Source organism: Pseudophryne corroboree, chromosome 9 (assembly GCF_028390025.1).
Source record: "Pseudophryne corroboree isolate aPseCor3 chromosome 9, aPseCor3.hap2, whole genome shotgun sequence".
Lineage (NCBI taxonomy): Eukaryota > Metazoa > Chordata > Amphibia > Anura > Myobatrachidae > Pseudophryne > Pseudophryne corroboree.
This window is the reverse complement of record NC_086452.1, coordinates 465,807,460-465,828,460: the sequence shown is the minus strand read 5'-3', so window position 1 is coordinate 465,828,460 and position 21,001 is coordinate 465,807,460.

The following is a 21,001-nucleotide window of genomic DNA, read 5'->3' as shown; positions in this document are numbered from 1 at the left end:
ACATGCAGAATGTCAGAGTGGTGATTTCATCAGCCGCGGCCTCCGCTGTGCCCGCGTGGTTAAATGTGCGCTTGTCAGTCTGGCGTCTCCTGTCTCCTGTGGCCGGCGTCGCCATTACTGTTTCAATTCTCACATGGATTACAAACCAAACTTCCCTCCAAGTGTCTGCATGGGCGCAGCCATCTTGGATTTTGTCATCTGAGCATTTCCACCAATCTGCTGTCTGTATTGTTGATTTGCATAATTGCCTAGCCAACCCCTTCCTTGCTGCAGGTATAAGTATGCTGTGCCTGAGCAAGGAAGGCGTCAGTGCTTTGGTTGTCTAACCTAGTTCCAGTTTGTCTCTCTCCTGTGGTTGTCTTCCAGGTTCCAGCTCCTGTCTCCAGACTTCTGCTATAGAGACCCGCACCAGCATTCCATCTGCGGTGTAGCCTGACTCTCCGATCCATTCTGGACTCACCTGTTTCCAGCTACAACAATCACCTGCTTCCAGCCCAGCTTCCAGCAGTGTACAGCTTCTCTTAAAGGGCCGGTGTCCTTTCTGCAGTTTACCACTCTCCACCGGTATTATTATTTCACCGCTCTCAAACAATCACCTGCTTCCAGCCCAGCTTCCAGCAGTGTATAGCTTCTCTTAAAGGGCCGGTGTCCTTTTCTGCAGTTTACCACTCTCCACCGGTATTATTATTTCACCGCTCTCAAACAATCACCTGCTTCCAGCCCAGCTTCCAGCAGTGTATAGCTTCTCTTAAAGGGCCGGTGTCCTTTTCTGCAGTTTACCACTCTCCACCGGTATTATTATTTCACCGCTCTCAAACTCCAAACTTCATTATTATTTCACCGCTCTCAAACAATCACCTGCTTCCAGCCCAGCTTCCAGCAGTGTATAGCTTCTCTTAAAGGGCCGGTGTCCTTTTCTGCAGTTTACCACTCTCCACCGGTATTATTATTTCACCGCTCTCAAACAATCACCTGCTTCCAGCCCAGCTTCCAGCAGTGTATAGCTTCTCTTAAAGGGCCGGTGTCCTTTTCTGCAGTTTACCACTCTCCACCGGTATTATTATTTCACCGCTCTCAAACTCCAAACTTCATTATTATTTCATCGCTCTCAAGTTCGTTTATTATTTAACTGGTTCCAGCCAGTATCCACTCCGTACAAACAACAGTCTGGTTCCAGCCAGTATCCACAGCAGCCGTTTTACCTTCAGCAGCCCAGCCTTTCCTGGAACATCAGCTGGTACGATCCTGGGTTCTCTCCATTGCTACAGTCAGGCCTGGTAAGGACTTTCCAACTAGAAGATTATAAGAACTGTCTCACTCTACCAGTGCCTGTGGCCCTTGCCACCCTGTAGTACCCAGGAATTGTATTTATCCTCTGTTGACTTTTATGTTTCCTTTTACTGCTGCTGTGTTACGGAGTTTGTCATAATAAGCATCATTGACTTTTATCCTGGTTGTCGTGGTCACGCCTTCGGGCAGTTATTCTACATGTTACTTACATGTCTAGGGGTCTGATACAACCTCCCAGGTTCCGTTACATCTCAGCCCCTACAACTGAGGCTGCCTCCCGTCAGCTCAGGCCCTCAGTTGTGACAGTAAGCACTGACCTAATGAATCCAGCCGGAGACCAGGATCAAGCGGCCAGGCCGATGCAAGAACTGGCAGCCCGACTTGAACATCAGGAGGCTGCACAGGGCCACATCATCCGCTGTCTCCAGGATCTCTCTACATGGCTGGATGGGATTCAAACGACCCTTCGTGGACCTGGCACGTCCGGTGCGTCCACTACAGTAACACCAGCTGTAACCCCACCCACCTTACCCATTTCCAGTCCACATCTTCATCTTCCAACGCCAGCAAAATTTGATGGATCTCCAAGGTTCTGCAGGGGATTTCTCAATCAATGTGAAATCCACTTTGAGCTTCTACCTGGCAATTTCTTCAGTGACCGTACCAAAATTGCCTATATCATCTCCCTTCTCAGTGGCTCAGCCCTTGACTGGGCATCACCTTTATGGGAGAAGTCTGATCCCCTGCTATCCTCCTATACTGACTTTGTAGCTACATTCAGGCGCATCTTCGACGAGCCAGGCCGGATAACATCTGCTTCATCTGAGATTCTCCGTTTACGCCAGGGAACACGTACTGTGGGACAGTATCTTATACAGTTTAAAATCCTGGCATCCGAACTGGCATGGAACGACGAGGCCCTGTATGCTGCATTCTGGCATGGCTTATCAGAACGCATCAAGGATGAGTTAGCTACCAGAGACTTGCCCTCTAAGTTGGATGAGCTAATTTCTCTTTGCACGAAGGTTGATCTACGTTTCAGAGAGAGAGCAACCGAGCGAGGAAGATCATCTACTCCTAAATCTTCTGCTCCTCCTCCTCGTCAACCATCTCCATCCAAGGATGAGCCTATGCAAATTAGTTGTTCCCGTCTATCTCCCGCTGAGCGCCGAAGACGTCTCTCTGAGTCTCTCTGTCTCTACTGTGCAGCTCCGTCGCACACTATCAATGCCTGTCCCAAACGTCCGGGAAACTCCAGATCCTAGCTCGCCAAGGAGAGGGCCGGCTAGGAGTAATGATCTCCTCTCCATCTCCTCATGACTGTAACCTCCCAGTGTCGCTCCAAATTGCTCAACGTTACAGGAACGTCATTGCCCTCCTTGATTCCGGAGCAGCTGGGAATTTCATAACCGAAGCTTATGTTAAACGGTGGTCCCTACCCACCGAGAGACTGTCCTCGTCCATCTCTTTGACTGCCGTGGATGGCAGCAAGATTTTTGACGCAGTCATTTCCTTAAGGACTCTTCCAGTTCGTCTGAGAGTGGGAGTTCTTCATTCTGAGTATATTTCTTTTTTAGTGATTCCAAGAGCCACACATCCAGTGGTTTTAGGCCTTCCATGGCTCCGTCTCCACAACCCATCAATTGACTGGACGACTACGCAAATACTGGCATGGGGTCCCTCCTGTGCTGAGACTTGTTTAGCCAAAGTTCTTCCTGTTTGTTCTTCCTTCCCCAGGTCATCTGATGTTCCGCCTCCTCCATATCAAGACTTCACGGACGTGTTCAGTAAAGCCTCTGCTGATATCCTTCCTCCTCATAGAGAATGGGACTGCCCAATCGACCTCATTCCAGGGAAGGTTCCACCGCGAGGCCGAACTTATCCGTTGTCTCTGCCTGAGACACACTCCATGGAAGAGTACATCAAAGAGAACCTGGCGAAGGGTTTCATCCGACCATCTTCTTCTCCAGCCGGCGCAGGCTTCTTCTTCGTTAAGAAGAAAGACGGTGGTCTGCGTCCGTGCATCGACTACAGAGGTCTGAACGACATTACCGTCAAGAACCGATACCCTTTACCCCTGATTACCGAGCTCTTTGATAGAGTTAGTGGTGCAACTATTTTCACAAAGCTGGACTTGAGGGGTGCCTACAATCTCATCCGAATCCGTGAGGGTGACGAGTGGAAGACCGCCTTTAACACCCGTGACGGACATTATGAGTACCTCGTCATGCCCTTCGGATTGAGCAACGCTCCAGCAGTCTTCCAGCACTTCGTGAATGAGATTTTCAGGGACATCTTGTACCGCCATGTCGTGGTTTATCTAGACGACATCCTCATCTTTGCTAATAATCTCGAAGATCATCGTTTCTGGGTAAAAGAGGTTCTTTCCCGTCTCCGTGTCAATCACCTCTATTGTAAATTGGAGAAGTGTGTGTTTGAAGTTAAAACCATTCCGTTTCTAGGTTACATTGTGTCCGGTTCCGGACTAGAGATGGATCCTGAGAAACTCCAAGCAATCCAGAATTGGCCTATACCCTTAAGCCTCAAAGGGGTTCAGAGGTTCTTAGGGTTCACCAATTATTATAGAAAATTTATACGAGACTTTTCCACCATCGTGGCGCCTATCACTGCATTAACCAAGAAAGGTGCTAATCCGTCCAAGTGGTCCGAGGAAGCTACACAGGCCTTTCACCTTCTGAAGCAACGGTTCATCTCTGCACCAGTTCTGAAACAGCCCGACACCGACTCTCCTTTTATCTTAGAGGTAGATGCCTCCTCCGTTGGGGTAGGAGCAGTGTTATCCCAGAGGGCCAAAGATGGACATCTACATCCTTGCAGTTTCTTCTCCCGGAAGTTCTCCCCAGCTGAGCGCAACTATGCCATTGGCGATCAGGAGTTGCTAGCCATCAAGCTCGCTCTGGAGGAGTGGAGATACCTGTTGGAGGGAGCTTCCCACTCAATCACCATACTTACCGACCACAAAAATCTTTTATATCTCAAAGGCGCACAATGTCTGAATCCTCGTCAGGCCAGATGGGCACTTTTCTTCTCTAGGTTTGACTTTAAACTCCAGTTCTGTCCGGGTTCTCAGAATCGTAAGGCCGATGCCCTTTCCCGCTCATGGGAGCAAGAAAATGAGTCCGAGTCTGCAGACAAGCATCCTATTATTAATCCGTTGGCATTCTCCACGGTAGGGATGGACTCTACGCCTCCACCAGGGAAAAGTTTTGTTAAGCCAGTTCTAAGGAAGAAGCTCATGCATTGGGCCCATGCTTCCCGTTTTGCTGGACATACAGGCATTCAGAAAACCCTTGAATTTATTTCTAGGTCCTACTGGTGGCCAACTCTGAAGAAGGACGTTATGGAATTTATTGCCTCCTGCCCAAAGTGTGCCCAACACAAAGTCTCCCGCCAGTCGCCTGCGGGGCAACTGGTTCCATTATCTGTTCCCCGTCGACCTTGGACCCATTTGTCGATGGACTTTGTTTCCGATCTACCTATCTGCAACAAGTTTAATACCATCTGGGTGGTAGTTGACCGGTTCACCAAGATGGCACATTTCATCCCTCTCACCGGTCTTCCGTCAGCTTCCAAGTTGGCTCAAGTGTTTATACAAGAGATCTTCCGACTTCACGGTCTTCCTGAAGAGATCATCTCGGATCGTGGAGTACAATTTGTAGCCAAATTTTGGCGAAGTTTGTGTCAAGCCCTCCAAGTCAAGTTAAAGTTTTCCACGGCTTACCATCCTCAGACCAATGGTCAAACCGAGAGGGTGAATCAGGACTTGGAGGCCTTCCTCCGTATATATGTGTCTTCCTCTCAAGATGACTGGGTTCAACTCCTTCCTTGGGCCGAGTTCAGCCACAACAATCAATACCATTCCTCATCTTCTTCTACACCATTCTTCATTAATTATGGATTCCACCCTAAAGTCCCAGAATTCCAACCGCTTCCCGCAACTTCTGTTCCAGCAGTGGATGTCACCTTGCGTCAGTTTTCAAATAACTGGAGGAACGTCCGCGCAGCCCTGCTTAAAGCCTCATTCAGGTATAAGAAGTTTGCCGATAGGAAGCGTAGAGCGGTTCCTGCTCTCAAGGTGGGTGATCGTGTGTGGCTGTCCACGAAGAATTTGAGGTTGAGAGTTCCCAGCATGAAATTTGCACCTCGCTACATCGGACCCTTCAAGATTGAACAAGTCATCAATCCTGTTGCCTACAGGTTACAGTTACCATCCTTCTTGAAAATACCCAGGACATTTCATGTTTCTTTGTTGAAACCGCTGATCCTGAATCGGTTTCATTCCGCACTTCCTCCAGCTCCCAAAGTTCAGACTCAACGGGGAGTCGAGTACGAGGTGGCCAAGATTTTGGACTCACGTTTCCGTTACGGTCAGTTACAATACCTCATTGACTGGAAGGGCTATGGTCCTGAAGAACGCTCTTGGACCAATGCCTCAGACGTCCATGCTCCTGCCTTGGTCCGAAATTTCCACGCAAAGTTTCCTTTAAAGCCTAAGAAGTGTCCTGGGGCCACTCCTAAAGGGGGGGGTGCTGTCACGATCCGGGCATCTGGACGCCATTACTTACCCTTCAGATGCCTCCTAAGGCTGGCTCAGCGTTCCAGGACCGGATCCCGCTGTTCCTGAGTTTCCACATGCAGAATGTCAGAGTGGTGATTTCATCAGCCGCGGCCTCCGCTGTGCCCGCGTGGTTAAATGTGCGCTTGTCAGTCTGGCGTCTCCTGTCTCCTGTGGCCGGCGTCACCATTACTGTTTCAATTCTCACATGGATTACAAACCAAACTTCCCTCCAAGTGTCTGCATGGGCGCAGCCATCTTGGATTTTGTCATCTGATTATTTCCACCAATCTGCTGTCTGTATTGTTGATTTGCATAATTGCCTAGCCAACCCCTTCCTTGCTGCAGGTATAAGTATGCTGTGCCTGAGCAAGGAAGGCGTCAGTGCTTTGGTTGTCTAACCTAGTTCCAGTTTGTCTCTCTCCTGTGGTTGTCTTCCAGGTTCCAGCTCCTGTCTCCAGACTTCTGCTATAGAGACCCGCACCAGCATTCCATCTGCGGTGTAGCCTGACTCTCCGATCCATTCTGGACTCACCTGTTTCCAGCTACAACAATCACCTGCTTCCAGCCCAGCTTCCAGCAGTGTACAGCTTCTCTTAAAGGGCCGGTGTCCTTTCTGCAGTTTACCACTCTCCACCGGTATTATTATTTCACCGCTCTCAAACAATCACCTGCTTCCAGCCCAGCTTCCAGCAGTGTATAGCTTCTCTTAAAGGGCCGGTGTCCTTTTCTGCAGTTTACCACTCTCCACCGGTATTATTATTTCACCGCTCTCAAACAATCACCTGCTTCCAGCCCAGCTTCCAGCAGTGTATAGCTTCTCTTAAAGGGCCGGTGTCCTTTTCTGCAGTTTACCACTCTCCACCGGTATTATTATTTCACCGCTCTCAAACTCCAAACTTCATTATTATTTCACCGCTCTCAAACAATCACCTGCTTCCAGCCCAGCTTCCAGCAGTGTATAGCTTCTCTTAAAGGGCCGGTGTCCTTTTCTGCAGTTTACCACTCTCCACCGGTATTATTATTTCACCGCTCTCAAACAATCACCTGCTTCCAGCCCAGCTTCCAGCAGTGTATAGCTTCTCTTAAAGGGCCGGTGTCCTTTTCTGCAGTTTACCACTCTCCACCGGTATTATTATTTCACCGCTCCCAAACTCCAAACTTCATTATTATTTCATCGCTCTGAAGTTCGTTTATTATTTAACTGGTTCCAGCCAGTATCCACTCCGTACCAACAACAGTCTGGTTCCAGCCAGTATCCACAGCAGCCGTTTTACCTTCAGCAGCCCAGCCTTTCCTGGAACATCAGCTGGTACGATCCTGGGTTCTCTCCATTGCTACAGTCAGGCCTGGTAAGGACTTTCCAACTAGAAGATTATAAGAACTGTCTCACTCTACCAGTGCCTGTGGCCCTTGCCACCCTGTAGTACCCAGGAATTGTATTTATCCTCTGTTGACTTTTATGTTTCCTTTTACTGCTGCTGTGTTACGGAGTTTGTCATAATAAACATCATTGACTTTTATCCTGGTTGTCGTGGTCACGCCTTCGGGCAGTTATTCTACATGTTACTTACATGTCTAGGGGTCTGATACAACCTCCCAGGTTCCGTTACATCTCAGCCCCTACAACTGAGGCTGCCTCCCGTCAGCTCAGGCCCTCAGTTGTGACACAATGTAACCTAAAATTAGCTGCATTTTAGGAGATAAGCAGAAATGTAACTGAATTAAGAGGTTTTTCCCAACTTGGCTTCCAAAGACTGTGACGTGGACATGCACCTTAAGATTACAGATACTGTAAGTAGACATACATAGGGGACTATTTACTAAGCCTTGGATGGAGATAAAGTACCAGCCAATCAGCGCCTAACTGCCATATCATAGGCTGGGTTTGCAAAATGACAGTTAGGAGCTGATTGGCTGGCATTTTATCTCCATCCAAAGTTTAGTAAATAGACTGCATAGTATGGTATAAGGGCCGGGAGAGATTGCGATTTGTGTATGACCCCTCCTGACACAGTTGTCTCGTATAGGGGGGGATTTATTAAACCTGTGAGAGAGATAATGTGGAGAGAGATAAAGTAGCAATCAATCAGATCCTATCTTTTTTTCAGCCTATAAAAAAAATCAGAAGCTGATTGGTTGGTACTTTATCTCTCCCCAAGATTTTATAAGTCCCCCCCATAGTCATCATCGATAAGTAAGCTACAGGCATGTATTTTATGGCGCTTTTATACAATTTCTATGTCTTCCTTAATTTTCCAGTAAATATTTGCAATTTTAAATAAAGATCCCAATAAAATGCAATGAAGGACAAATAAATTCTCTATTTTCTGTCGCTCTTAATTAATGGGTTCGGGCACCGCAGAGATGAAGTTACCAGATTGTTAAACACCTTTGCAGACGCTATTCTTCTCGTGAAGCTTTTAAGATGGGGTCACCCTCTTCTGAGGGAAACATAACAGGTTCCTGGGTTCATTTACAGGAATAAGAGACTCTCTGAGTCCATTCCCTGGCCGGTATCAGAGGGTGGGATCTGCAGCCTCAGGTTCCGGTTACAGTTCCGCAGTCACACAGTGATATAAGTCACCATGCTGATCCATGTCTCAGTCTCAGTTTGGTACTACATTAACACTCCCCAGGGATGCCTTATCAACACATCCTCTTGCTAAAGAGCTGGCTGAGGTTTGAGGCACTGACACCTCCTCCATACTTCCTCTGTTTACTTTGGAGTGAGCATATTTCAGAGCCAGATTGCAGAGTGCCTTCTATTTAACCTTTCTTGGAATCATTCCCAAGCGTGTGCATCCTACAGCTATTAAGAAGCAGCGGCATATAGCAGAATAAATGTACATTACTTTATTAAAGTGCCAGTAACCTGCAAGAACAGACAAGTGGGTTCCTGATATTTTGTTCTTGACACTTTCTGGATGAAGGAGTCACCAGTAAAAAAATGAATATATACATTTTAACGTGATTGATAAATGACTGTTTCTCCGTGAATAACTGAGTTGCCAAGATGTCTAGCGCAGGTTGTTACTTTACACTTATCGTCCCAGCGGTTTGTGAGCCAACAGACTGATCCGGCAACCTTGCCAGACACCGTGAATACTGATGAAGCGACGGTTTCGGCAATGTTTGAGTTTTCTGTGATTTTCTGGTTTTGCAGTTGGTCAACGTGAAAAGACTTCCAGATTTGTAAAATTCTCGTCTGAAAAATATTACAACAAATTCTACGAACAAAGTAAAATACGGTAACAAATGAAATTACATACCATCAGAGGTTCTTTTAATGCAATTTTTACTTGTTTGACCCATTATCTATGAATGAACCATTAATTACAGAACCTGTATAGAAAAGGGCATCGTCAAGTTCCAGTTAGTTCCATGTCCTTCGCGAAGAGCCTAAAATTCAATCCATTTACGGTCTATGAATGTTCAAAGGCAAATTGTACGTTTCAGTTATTTTAGGGGATACGGACTAATCCTCGGACAGAGTGATAAAGTGGAGAGAGTGATAAAGTGAAGAGAAGTACCAGCCAATCAGCTCCCTAACTGCCTTGTTACAGGCTGCGTTTGAAAAATGACAGTTGCTGATTGGATAGTATTTTATCTCTCTCCACTTTATTACTCCCCAAGGATTAGTACATCTGCCCCTTTATCTCTTGCTGTTGTTCTGTATCTTCCACTAAATACATTGGACAGGGCACTGCTCTTTGGATAACATTGTATGCAATGCACTGAGCAAAACTGATTCACGCTGTTTCCATCCCTCTCAAGTCAATGAAAAAAAAACCTAAATTGAAACACAAAGAGAACCAGAGAGAAAATAAATGTATTTAATAAAAGCTTTCTGCACTGTGCAATGAACTAATGAATTTATAATGATTCGATCTGTGGCTTCTGTATGGAAAACTCCTCAGTGACTTGTAATAAAAATATAATCTACAGTGTAGGGTAGTTTATACTGTATATGGATGGTGTAATGGTTAGCATTACTGCCTCACAGCACTGAGGTCTTGGGTTCAATCCCACCATGGCCCTAACTGTGTGTAGTTTGTATGTTTTCCCCATGCTTGCGTGGGTTTCCTCCGGGTACTCTGGTTTCCCCCCACACTCTAAAAATATACTGGTAGGTTAATTGGCTGCCGACAAAAACGAACGCCTTGGGTAATTAATTACATGCTATTGCAAAGCATCTAGCAGGGTTCATACTTCTATGGAAAATATTCTAGACTGCAGATTACTCCTTACCTATGCATTCTAGGTCATTCTAGACTGACCAAAGTCTGTGTAATATAATGTAACATTTTTATTATTCCATTATTTGTAGTTGCAATTTAGGGGTATATTCAATTAAGGTCGAAACTGGCGTCTTGTCGAAAAGACGGCACTTTTTGACTTTTTCAGGTCAGAAGGGGTTCCGACCTATTCAGTCCAGAGCATTTTTATTCGACAAGTCTGGGAATTCGACTAGTCAAATAGTACGTGAATCGGAGGTATAGCTGCCGATTCGCGTACTTCTGCGGGAAACGGGGCCAAATTTGACAGGTTTTGGTCCTGTTTCCGACCACCTCAGTTCGACTTAGAAAAAAGTTGAACTGAGATGTAGGACCTGAGAGGAGGAGAGGGGGGAGAGCCGCGGTCAGGCGGGGGAGAGCCGCGGGAAGTCGGGGAACAGCAGCGCTACAGCACAGCGCGGCAGGAGGATGTGTAATAGCCGACGCTCACGGCAGCGTCCACCCGGCTCCAGCAAGTGAGGTCCCGCTTGCTGGAACCAGGTGGACGCTGCCATGATGTCAGGCGGCTATTACACATCCTCCTGCAGCGCTGATCTCCCCGGTCTGCCCGCGGCTCTCCCCCCGATCATCTCAATTCGACTTTTTTAAAGTGGAATTGAGATGGGCTTTGAATAGCCCTTGTCGGATGTCGGAATGGATCCGACCTCAGTTGAATATACCCCATAATGTGCTGTTACAGTAGCATTCTCTGTCCATGATCCTGAAATAGGAAGGGCTGAGAGTAATGTTTACTACTCATAGATGTCAGTTGATAATCTCCTATATAATAGCCCTATTCTGTGACCTTGTGATTCATTTGCTAATGCTGGGCGGAGTCACAACAGTGGGCGGAGTTATTCAAATGAGTCACAGAGATCTGGCCAAATCTACAGGAGACTAGGAGCAGAAGCAGATAGCATGGGCATTGGGCATGTCACAGACAGGGCTGCATACCTCCCAGCTTTCTGCAGGAGCTTTCTCCAGGCAGAAGGAGGGAAACACTCGGCGAAAAGGGGGCGTGGCTTCACGGGAGGGTCCCCGTTTTCGTCAGTGAGGGGGCATGCCCAGCGCTCTGTGAGCTGCTGGCATGCCCCCAGGGGCTGATTATGAGTCCGGGGGGCCCAGAGCACTTGAGACAGGGGAGCCCTATCTCATTGCTGTGCCTGCTGGGGGTTGGGGGGCGTGGCCTAATCGCGGACCGCGCGGCCACGCCCCCTTATGCAAATTCCGATTTTTGTTTTTATTTTTTTTATGGGATTTTGAAGAAAGCAGGGAGACTGCTGCCTCCCTGCAACACCACAGACCTGCCAATATGCAGCAGCGTGTGCTGACTGTAGCACAATGCTGCCACTGTTGCTGGCAGGACGGGGGGGGGAGCTTCTGAGCTGGGACAGAGCTACTCCACCCGGGGGGGCCTCTAAAACTGTGGGGCCAACGGTACGTATCCCCCACCCCACCCCTTAATCCGCCTCTGCTGCTGGAACCCCCCCATTAATCCGTACCCCCTGATGCCCCCTCTCCCTCTGTCTCCACTATTCACCGCTGCTCTGCTAAGCAGAACAGCGAGTACAGGAGATTTCCAACTGCCCCCCCCCCCCCCACCGCAGGACACTGCGACCCGCGGGTGGGACTGCGGGACAGACCCCAAAAAATGGGACTGTCCCGCGAAAATCGGGACATTTGGGAGGTATGGGGGTGTGTGAGGGGTATGTCATACAGACAGACGGGCACCGGCTCACTGTGTGCTTGACCCCCCACATCGGCATACTCAGCAGGGTCTCTCTGGTGCGGAGGAGCGTCACTTTCTGACACACTCCACGCTTCTTAGCTGCAGTTTAGTGAGGCACCTGCCGCTGTGCAGGTTCCATACTGCCTCTGTTATCTCCAGCCCCGGCAACCCCACCGCTAGCTGCAGCGCTGCCACCCGCAGTGGAGTGCGCCCAGCTCATTCACACACTTTAGCTGGCGGGTAGCGCTGCAGAAATCCGAGCTGCTTGCAGGCTCTGACCCACTCCTCCCTCCAGCCGCAGCGTCTCCTGGGAGCTAACCAGTCACTCCCAGTCTCCCCTTACCACAGTGCCCGGAAGCCGTGAGGTCCGCGCAACGTGCATGCTATGACCCCCTCCTCCCTCCAGCCGCAGCATCTCCTGGGGGCTAACCAGTCATTTCCAGTCTCACCTTACCACAGTGCCCGGCAGCTGCGCGAGGTCTGCGGTGTGTGACTGAGGAGGGGGGGGAGGGATGCGGACTGGCAGAGAAAGCAGGACTCCAGCCTGAGAGAGTCAGCCATGCCAAGTCTCCAGCAGCAGCAGATCCCAACAGGTTGGAATGGAACAGCAGCAGCCAGCAGCAGTGACTCCGGTAAGACACATCTGTCTGTCACCACTGTTTTGTCCCTAATACCAATCTCTCCCGTGCCCTGTGTTCTGTCATGTCCCTGGCCTTGCCCTGCCACCCTTATTCTGGCCCTTTCACCCTTATCCTGGCCCTGTCACCCTTATGCTGGCCCTGTTACCCCTATCCTGGCCCTGTCACCCCTGTGCTTGCCCTGTGAACCCTATACTGGCCCCGTCACCCCTGTCCTGGTCCTGCCGCCCCTACCCTGGCCCTGTCACCCCTATCCTGTCCCTATCATTTCTGTCCTGGCCCTGTCACCCCTGTCCTGGCCCCGTCACCCCTGTCCTGGCCCCGTCACCCCTGTCCTGGCCCCGTCACCCCTATCCTGGCACCGTCACCCCTGTCCTGGCCCCGTCAACCCTGTACTGACCCTGTCACCCCTGTCCTGGCCCTGTTACTGCATACCCTCCAACTACCTTTTATGGCATGTACAGTACCCGCAGCGCCTCCAGACCTCTCCCCAATGCACCACACCTCCGCACCTTCCCCTCCACCACATGCGGCACTCCACCCCTCCCCCACATGCTGTGCCTCCAGACCCCCTACACCACCCGTGGCTCTCACTCCTCCACCCCTTCACCACCCACAGCACCTCCAGGCCCCTTCCACCATTCACCCCCCTTATACATCTCCCCCCACACCTGCCCCCCTCCACCCGCAGCATCTGCAGACACCCTCCTCCATCAGCGGTCCCCCCCCCCACCCACCCCTCCCCCACCAATGGCACCCCTGCACCTGCTCCTCCACCACCTGCAGCACCTCCGGACCTCCTTTCCCATCCGCCGCAACACCCGTACCTGCCCCTACCCTACCCATGGTGCCTGCGGTCCCCTACCCAACCCCCGGCACACACGTCCCTTCCCATCCCACAGCACCTCCGGAACCCTTCACCCATCCACAACATCCCCACACCTGCCCCTCTCCCACCCGTGGCACCCCTGCCCCTCCCCCACCTGCGGTGCCTCCGGACCCCTCCCCCATCTGCATCCCCCACTCCTCTGCCCCTCCCCCACGCGCAGCACCTCCCGAACCTTCCCCATCCGGGCCCCACCCCCACTTCTGCCTCCCCTCCACCCGCAGCAACTACAGACACCATCCGCAGTCCCCCCCGCACCCGCTACATTCTGTACATCGTGCCCTGCAGGTGCTGTTCACGCCGTCGCAAGGGGCTGCGCCTCCTTCACCATCGCACGCCCTTTCATTGTGCAATATTTAACCACTAACAAAGGAATGCAGGTAATACTCCATATAATACAAATATTAAACCCCAGAAAGGCATGCAAGGGTTAAGGGGGCGTAGCCCCTTGCGACGGTGTGAAGAGCGCCCGTAGGGCGCGATGAAGCACCTAGTAAAGAATATTTGCAAATGACAGTACTGTAATACATGAAATGTAAATTAATTGTCAGAGTGTCCAGTCCAGATGTCACACAGGTCACATGTAAGTTACTATATACAGCTGTTACAGAGAGGAACGTGGACCACTTCCTATGTCAGTGCCCCTTATAAATGTTACCTGGATGATGTATAGTTCCAACTTTCCTGATCACTTTCTTCAAATATAAAATACTGTAATAACACTCTGTACAATACTCCCCATCGCAGGTTATTGATGCTACTCCTAGTCGTTTAAATTGTATAGTAATTATATTAAAAATCAGGGAACAATAAGACATTTATTCGCTGTCACTAGAAACTCACTAGATTCTCAAGGATTGCACCAGTCTCGGTGATTATAACCAACTGAACTCAACGGAATAAGAGGTCTGGGCCCACCAACATTTCATATTATCGTCAGAAGATTGGAATGTAATCAGTTCAGAAAGAAACAATTAAAAAAAATTTTACTAGTTCCAATCATGGGCAGATTTAGGGGTGAGGGTGCCCCTAGGCACAATAGTACTGTCCGCCACCTAAACTTCCTAATTTTATTATTTTCATTGATTGGTTCTAAGCCCTGATTGGCAATTTAATAGAATAAGAAAATATATGATATATTTTTTTTTATTATATATACATATTTACTAAGTAGGACATCTTACAGGGGCAGTATGTGCATGTCCTAACCATTTACACTCCATTCATGATGACATATGGTGCAGCACACAGTGGAAATATTTTGCAGTTACTGATACATTTCGGGCTGACAGTACCAACACAAACATCCAAGTGCCGCCCCCCAAACAAGTGCCGCCCCTAGGCACATGCCCTAATGGGAAATTCACCACTGGTTACAGTACATTTATTGTACGAGCTGAACGTAGACAAAATTGTGTCCTAACAAGTGGATTTTGAGTCGTAATGTTGTTCCTAGAACCTGGCTGGGCTGGCCTCAGTTTACCAGAGACACACCTACCACGGTTTCCCTTTATCACACTGGGCCTGGTCCATGTTTCTAAGCAAAGCAAATGAACAGACAACTGGGCAAAACCATGTTGCACTGCAGGTGGGGCAGATGTACAATGTGTGGCTTCTATGCAGTGGCGGATCGAGGGGGGGCACTCGGGCCCGTGCCCCCCCCTGTCATTTGTGGCCTCCGTCCCCTGTCCCCTCCCGGCGCCACACAGGGAGATGATGGGCGCCCGCTGAGAATGTGTTACCAGCGGGCGCCCGTCTCCCTGCACAGCGGCAGCCGGAGGCAGGAGCTCAGTACTGAGCTCCGGCTTCCGGCGCTGTCACTGTGCGGCGTGCGCTATGGGGGAGACATCAGTCATGACGTCTCTCTCATAGTGCTGAGGAGCGGATGCCAAGAGGAGGACTGCAGCGGTCTGGAAGCGGGAACGGGGCTCGGTAAGTAGCGGGGGCATCTACTGAGTGGAAACTACGGGGGGACATTACTACTGGCGGGGGGCATCAACAATGGGCATTACTACTGGGGGGGCATTACTACTGGGGGCAAACTAATGGGGGCATTATTACTGGGGGGCATTTACTGGGGGCATTACTACGGGGGGGTCATCTGTTGGGGGCATTACTACTGGGGACAGCTACTGGGGGACATTTATACTGGGGGCATTATTACTAGGGGGCATCTACTGGGGGCATTACTACTGGGGGGTCATCTATTGGGGGCAAACTCCTAGGGGACATTACTGCTGGGGGCAAACTACTGGAAGACATTATTACTGGGGGGCATCTACTGGGGCAAACTACTGGGGGACATTATTACTGGGGGGCATCTACTGGGGGACATTATTACTGGGGGGCATCTACTGGGGGTAAACTACTGGGGGACATTATTACTGGGGGCCAACTACAAAGGGGCTAACTACTGGGGGCATACTACAGGAGGGCATTACTACTGGCGGCGTAACTACAGGGGCATTACTATTGACAGCTTAACTACAGGGGCATTACTACTTGGGGGCATAACTACAGCGGCCAAACTACTGGGGGATAACTACAGGGGCCAAACTACTGGGGGCTAAACTACAAGGGGGGCATAACTACAGGGGCTAAACTTCAATGGGGCAAACTACAGGGGGGCATTACTACTGGTGGCTAAACTACAAGCAGGCAAACTACTGGGGGCATTACCACTGGGAGGCTAAACTAAAGGGGGCGGAGGTAAACTACTGGGGTCATAACTGCAGGGGCATTACCACTGGGGGCATAACTGCAGGGGCATTACCACTGGGGGCATAACTACTAGGGCGCTAAATGACTGGGGGCATTACTACAGGCAACATTACTACTAGGGGCAATACGGGCGTTGCATAAGGGGCACCACTACTATGGGGTCTATATAAGGGGCACTACCAGTACAGTGGACATTGCATAATGAGCACTACAACTGTGGGCATTGTATAAGAAGCGCCACCTCACATGCACCGAAGCCGCACGCAAATGTACTTGCCCCTTCCATGGTGCCCCCCCCCCATCATTTTCTTCTGGATCCGCCCCTGCTTCTATGGAACCGGTAATGTGTCTGAGAACGCAGCTGCTGTCACTGACATGCCTGCAACACCCTAATAACTCGCTTACGAGAGATAGTTTTGCGTTCACTTCAGGCCACCGCCCAGTTACCGCCCATTGCTGCACTTCCGATCTCATTTGAGTGCATACAGTACACCTAGGGTGACGCATGTGCTGTAGGAGTGTTGGTTTTTGTTTCTGCACATGTGCAGTAGCAAATAATTGCTCAGATATGTGGCTTTTGTGCCTCTGAATCATGACTAAAGCATTCAAGTCCACAAAGGGATGTATAAGCATTTTATCTGCTGAGTACTAAAAATGATTTGCGCAAAAAAAAATAAAAAAAAATGTGCCCTTACTCCCAGCTGTATCTATCAGCCCCAGAGGGAGCAGAGGAGATAAAAGACAGCTGAAGAATAAACTGCTCATTACTCTGTTAAACTAATTTAAGCATAAAGATTTGACTCCGTCCTGATTGTGGCTGGAACGTAGAGTAGGCAGCGTGCGGCGTGTGATACGGTCAGAAATTGAATTAGTGTAAAATTTAGCAGATATTTTTCTAAAAGTAACTAAATCAGTCATTTTGGTTTAAAGTTTTTACAGTGTTTCTCCAAAATTAATTTAAAATAAATGAGTCATCAAATTGGTCTTGGTGTAAAAAAATTTTTTTAATGAGATTGTCGAAACATGGATTCTGAAGTCAAAGGTATTTAAAAAGCTCATCCTTGAAGTAGACGCTTGTCGGCAGAGTCATTTTTCGGGTATATTAATTTTCAAGGAGGTTTTTTATTTTTAGTTAAAAAATGAAAAGTGATTTAAAATTCCAGTTTACATTCAAAGCAGTTTTTTGTCTTAATTTTTTTTTTCAGTATGTTGTAAGACAACATTATTACTGAATGTAATTTGTAATCACACCCTGTGTTGCTCATTTGCATGTGGTTTGGAGCGTGTGGTGCTGATAGAGAAGGGTGCAAGTTGTGTTATTACAGAAGGTGGAAGTAATTTAACATCATTTAAGGTCCATTTAACTTACATTTCGTCTATTCCACTGATGCAGTTTTTGCATTATACCCGGTGAAATATTTCCAGTCCCACAGACCAGTTAAAAGATGAAGAATTTTGGAACTACCTGAAAAGAAATAATATTTTAAAAAATTTAAGGTTTATTGTGTAACGGCAACTTGTGCAAACCTTACAAGTGACGTTCAGTCATTTAAAATAAAGAAAATGAAGATAGAAGATAGAAATTACCGTCGGTGTATCATTTTCACAAATGGGTAAGGTGATTAGGAAAATATGGACAGAAAGCCAGGAAAGGGATGGAAAGGGATGGAAAGAGGATAGAGTGTGCCGTACGCAAACATAAAAAAGAAATTGCACGTTGTGTCATATTGGGTCAGCTGTAATAGGGTGCGAGTTAAATTGCGGGATCAAACTTGCACCTTCTCGCACAGTTTGAAGCAAGTTTGTGCCGCAACTCACAAATGTAATATCCTCCGAATCTGAGAGTTTGAGGCGATTACAATGGCCTTCCGCACGGATTCCCTCGGATCCCTGAAGTTTGGGGGGGTTTCTGAAAATCGAGCCCATACTTCTCTAGTTATAGTAATATAGTAATATGGAAACAGCCTCATATTGTGCCAGGTTCTAATAAGCCTCACGCTTTACTGAATCTCGCTGTTAGGATTTCTGGTTTGCCTAATCAATAAACCGTATAGTAATTTGGGCCCCTCATTAATTTTTCTCCAAGGGTAAATTACATAAGCTATAGAGATAAACAAAACTGTTCTGCAGAATATTCTTGCACACGTTAGAACAGCAAAATTTGTTGTAGAGCATTCCCAGTTCTATCACAATCACACAACTCAGCAGACTGACGTGACCGTTATCTCAAGGTCTGTAACTAGGGTCCTGCGAGCGGTGCCCTCTCGCAGGTTACAAAGCCCGGGGGACGGCACTGTTGCTGACCCACCAGCCCCTGCATTTGGCCAGCAGGTTTTCTAGAACGGATGCCTTTATCCTTTGGATGCTCCAGGAATGCATTCAGCAACCTGTGCAAAGGTTCTGAGGTTGCTCCAGGCAGTGCTGGACTTCATGCAATCTCTACAACAAGAAGGCATGACAATGGAAGTTGCTCCAACACTATAGAAGAAACAGAGGATGCTACAAAAATGTGCACAACTAAGACTTCTGTTCTGTATCCTCTTTACACGTAGGAGGCAGGTTTGTTCGGTTTTATTACCGGATGACTGCCGCAAACTAGGGGAATTTTTTTTTGCCTGTTCCTTGCCAAAATCCACATTCTGCCACCAATTAGTATAATACACGTAGCTCTTTTTTTTTATTTTTATAATAGTGTCATGTTGGTAATTTCCACCCACACTGACATTCTCAATTCATACAGTGGTTTCACGACACTGATCAAAGAGAAACGCTGAATAAATCGCCACTTTACCTGCCCGCATCCCACTTTCCAGGCACAGCGATGTCTCTGCCAGCCTTGTTACAAGGATATTTGAAGTTCTGTCGTATCTCTAGTCTTCAGTTTGAAGGTCTCATCTATGAAAAATGGCTGTTGAAGTCTATCCCTTGGGCTCTTTACTTTCATTTCTGCCTAAGGTACTTTTCCTTTATGTGTAGAAGACAATTGTTTTTGTATTGTTTTCTGTGTGGTACAGATGGGAGCGGGGAGGATACAGAAAGTCTCTTCCTTTCACAAAAACTCTGCAAATAGCACAAATGTGTCGGCGCTCCTGGCAGGCGGTAGACGCTTAGTTTTAATTAGTCCAACATGCACTAAAGTGATCTTTGCTAATAGCTGATTGTTTGCTCGATCTCCCTTATTAAATAAGTTTTAGGATTTTGCGTTCAACCGATAATCAAAGCCAGTGGCGACTCCAGAGGCGGGGCTGCAGGTCAGTTCAAATTTCAAATAGCGAGTCGCACCAACTGCCGCCAACTGTCATTTCAAACGGACTCACTGGCAGTTGGTGCGGCTTCCCTATTTGAATTTTGAACTTAGCTGCAGCCCCGCCTCTGGAGCCCGCCCCTGATCAAAGTACCGGAAGAGTTGCTCATTTCAGTACTGTACCTCACAGATGTCCTGTTGTTTCTCTTCCGGTTGCTGCTGAATTATGTTTCCCGGTAGACCGTTATAATCTTCGCAGTCAGGAAGAATGTTTGCGTATCTTCTATGGAGTAAACTAGCAAAGTGTCGCAATGGAGAATGCCCGGCTCCCCTGATTTTCGTAGTAATCCGTCTAACCTCTGATTGACCGAGCGACCTGTGGTTTGGCCCTGTCATCAAAGCAGTGCATTCACCTCTGAATATGTAACCCCTGTCTAGGAGAAATGTTGTACCCCAGCACAAAGCACTCATGGCAGCACAAAGCGGGCACTGGGCAGTCTGTAAGTGGAGCCTAGTAACGCAATGTTGGGAGTTTTAGCCCCCTCAGAATATTCTGCATACGGTGAAATGGACGGTCATGGCCACTCCATATTGGGGACATGACTGTGGCTCTTTGTGTGCCCACCCCCTCTCTGCACCCTTACCTCCATGTGCCTGAAAAAGATGTTTCTCTTGCATATAGCCAGTACCCGCTCTAATTCATACCTCACAACATTTGATGTTTGCCTACTCCAAAAAGATGCTATGCTATGCCCGAGGCCATCGAGAGCAGCTACGGGCCTGGATACTGGAAGCGTGGCCAAATCCATTGAGACGTGGCCACACCCCCTCCCCCAATTTGTTTTACAAATATTGTCCCCCATTATCAGCTGACCCAGGCCAGGGCCCCCATCAGGCCCTTTCAAGAAGACAGGGCCTGGGTGATTAGTACTCGCTCCCCCATCTTGGTATCTCTAGTCATGCCCCATAAAAGTTGTGAGCATGAAATATCCCCCACCTGATGTACTCTCTTTAATACTCCCGTCCAGTTTCAGGACCAGATTAACATTGATGTGAATGAAAGTACAGCGTCAATCCTCCATAGAGAAATAGCATAATAATGACCAGCCATGCAAATGGCCACACGGTCAGCTATAAGACATAACTATTACAATTATACTTCTATTTTCCACACAAAATGGTGGCATTGAGGCTGATAGTACAGAAAGTGTACACTCCCATACGGCACTGGCCACACCTACAAAGCCTTGGTCACACCCACACGGCACTGGTCACACCCACACTGCACTGGCCACACCCACACTGCACTGGCCACACCCACACAGCACTGATCACACCTCTTCTTCTCACAATAGGTCCTTGATCATTTTTAGCCCCAGGACCTTATCTGCTCTCCCCCCCATGTGGTGTGCGACTGGTCACTGTTGCTAAAATGCAAAATGTGGCAATCTGTACATTACCCCCAAATCTCAATCAGTTGGAACAGTCTGACTGGCAGTGGCTGGAACAGTCCATTACAAGTAGGCCTGGCTTAGGCATGGCCGTCAGTGGGTTATCCATCGATGGTCACGATCGATGATACCATTGATGGATAACCTTGATGGTGTTAAATAATCTGTACGGGAACCATCTATGGTTTA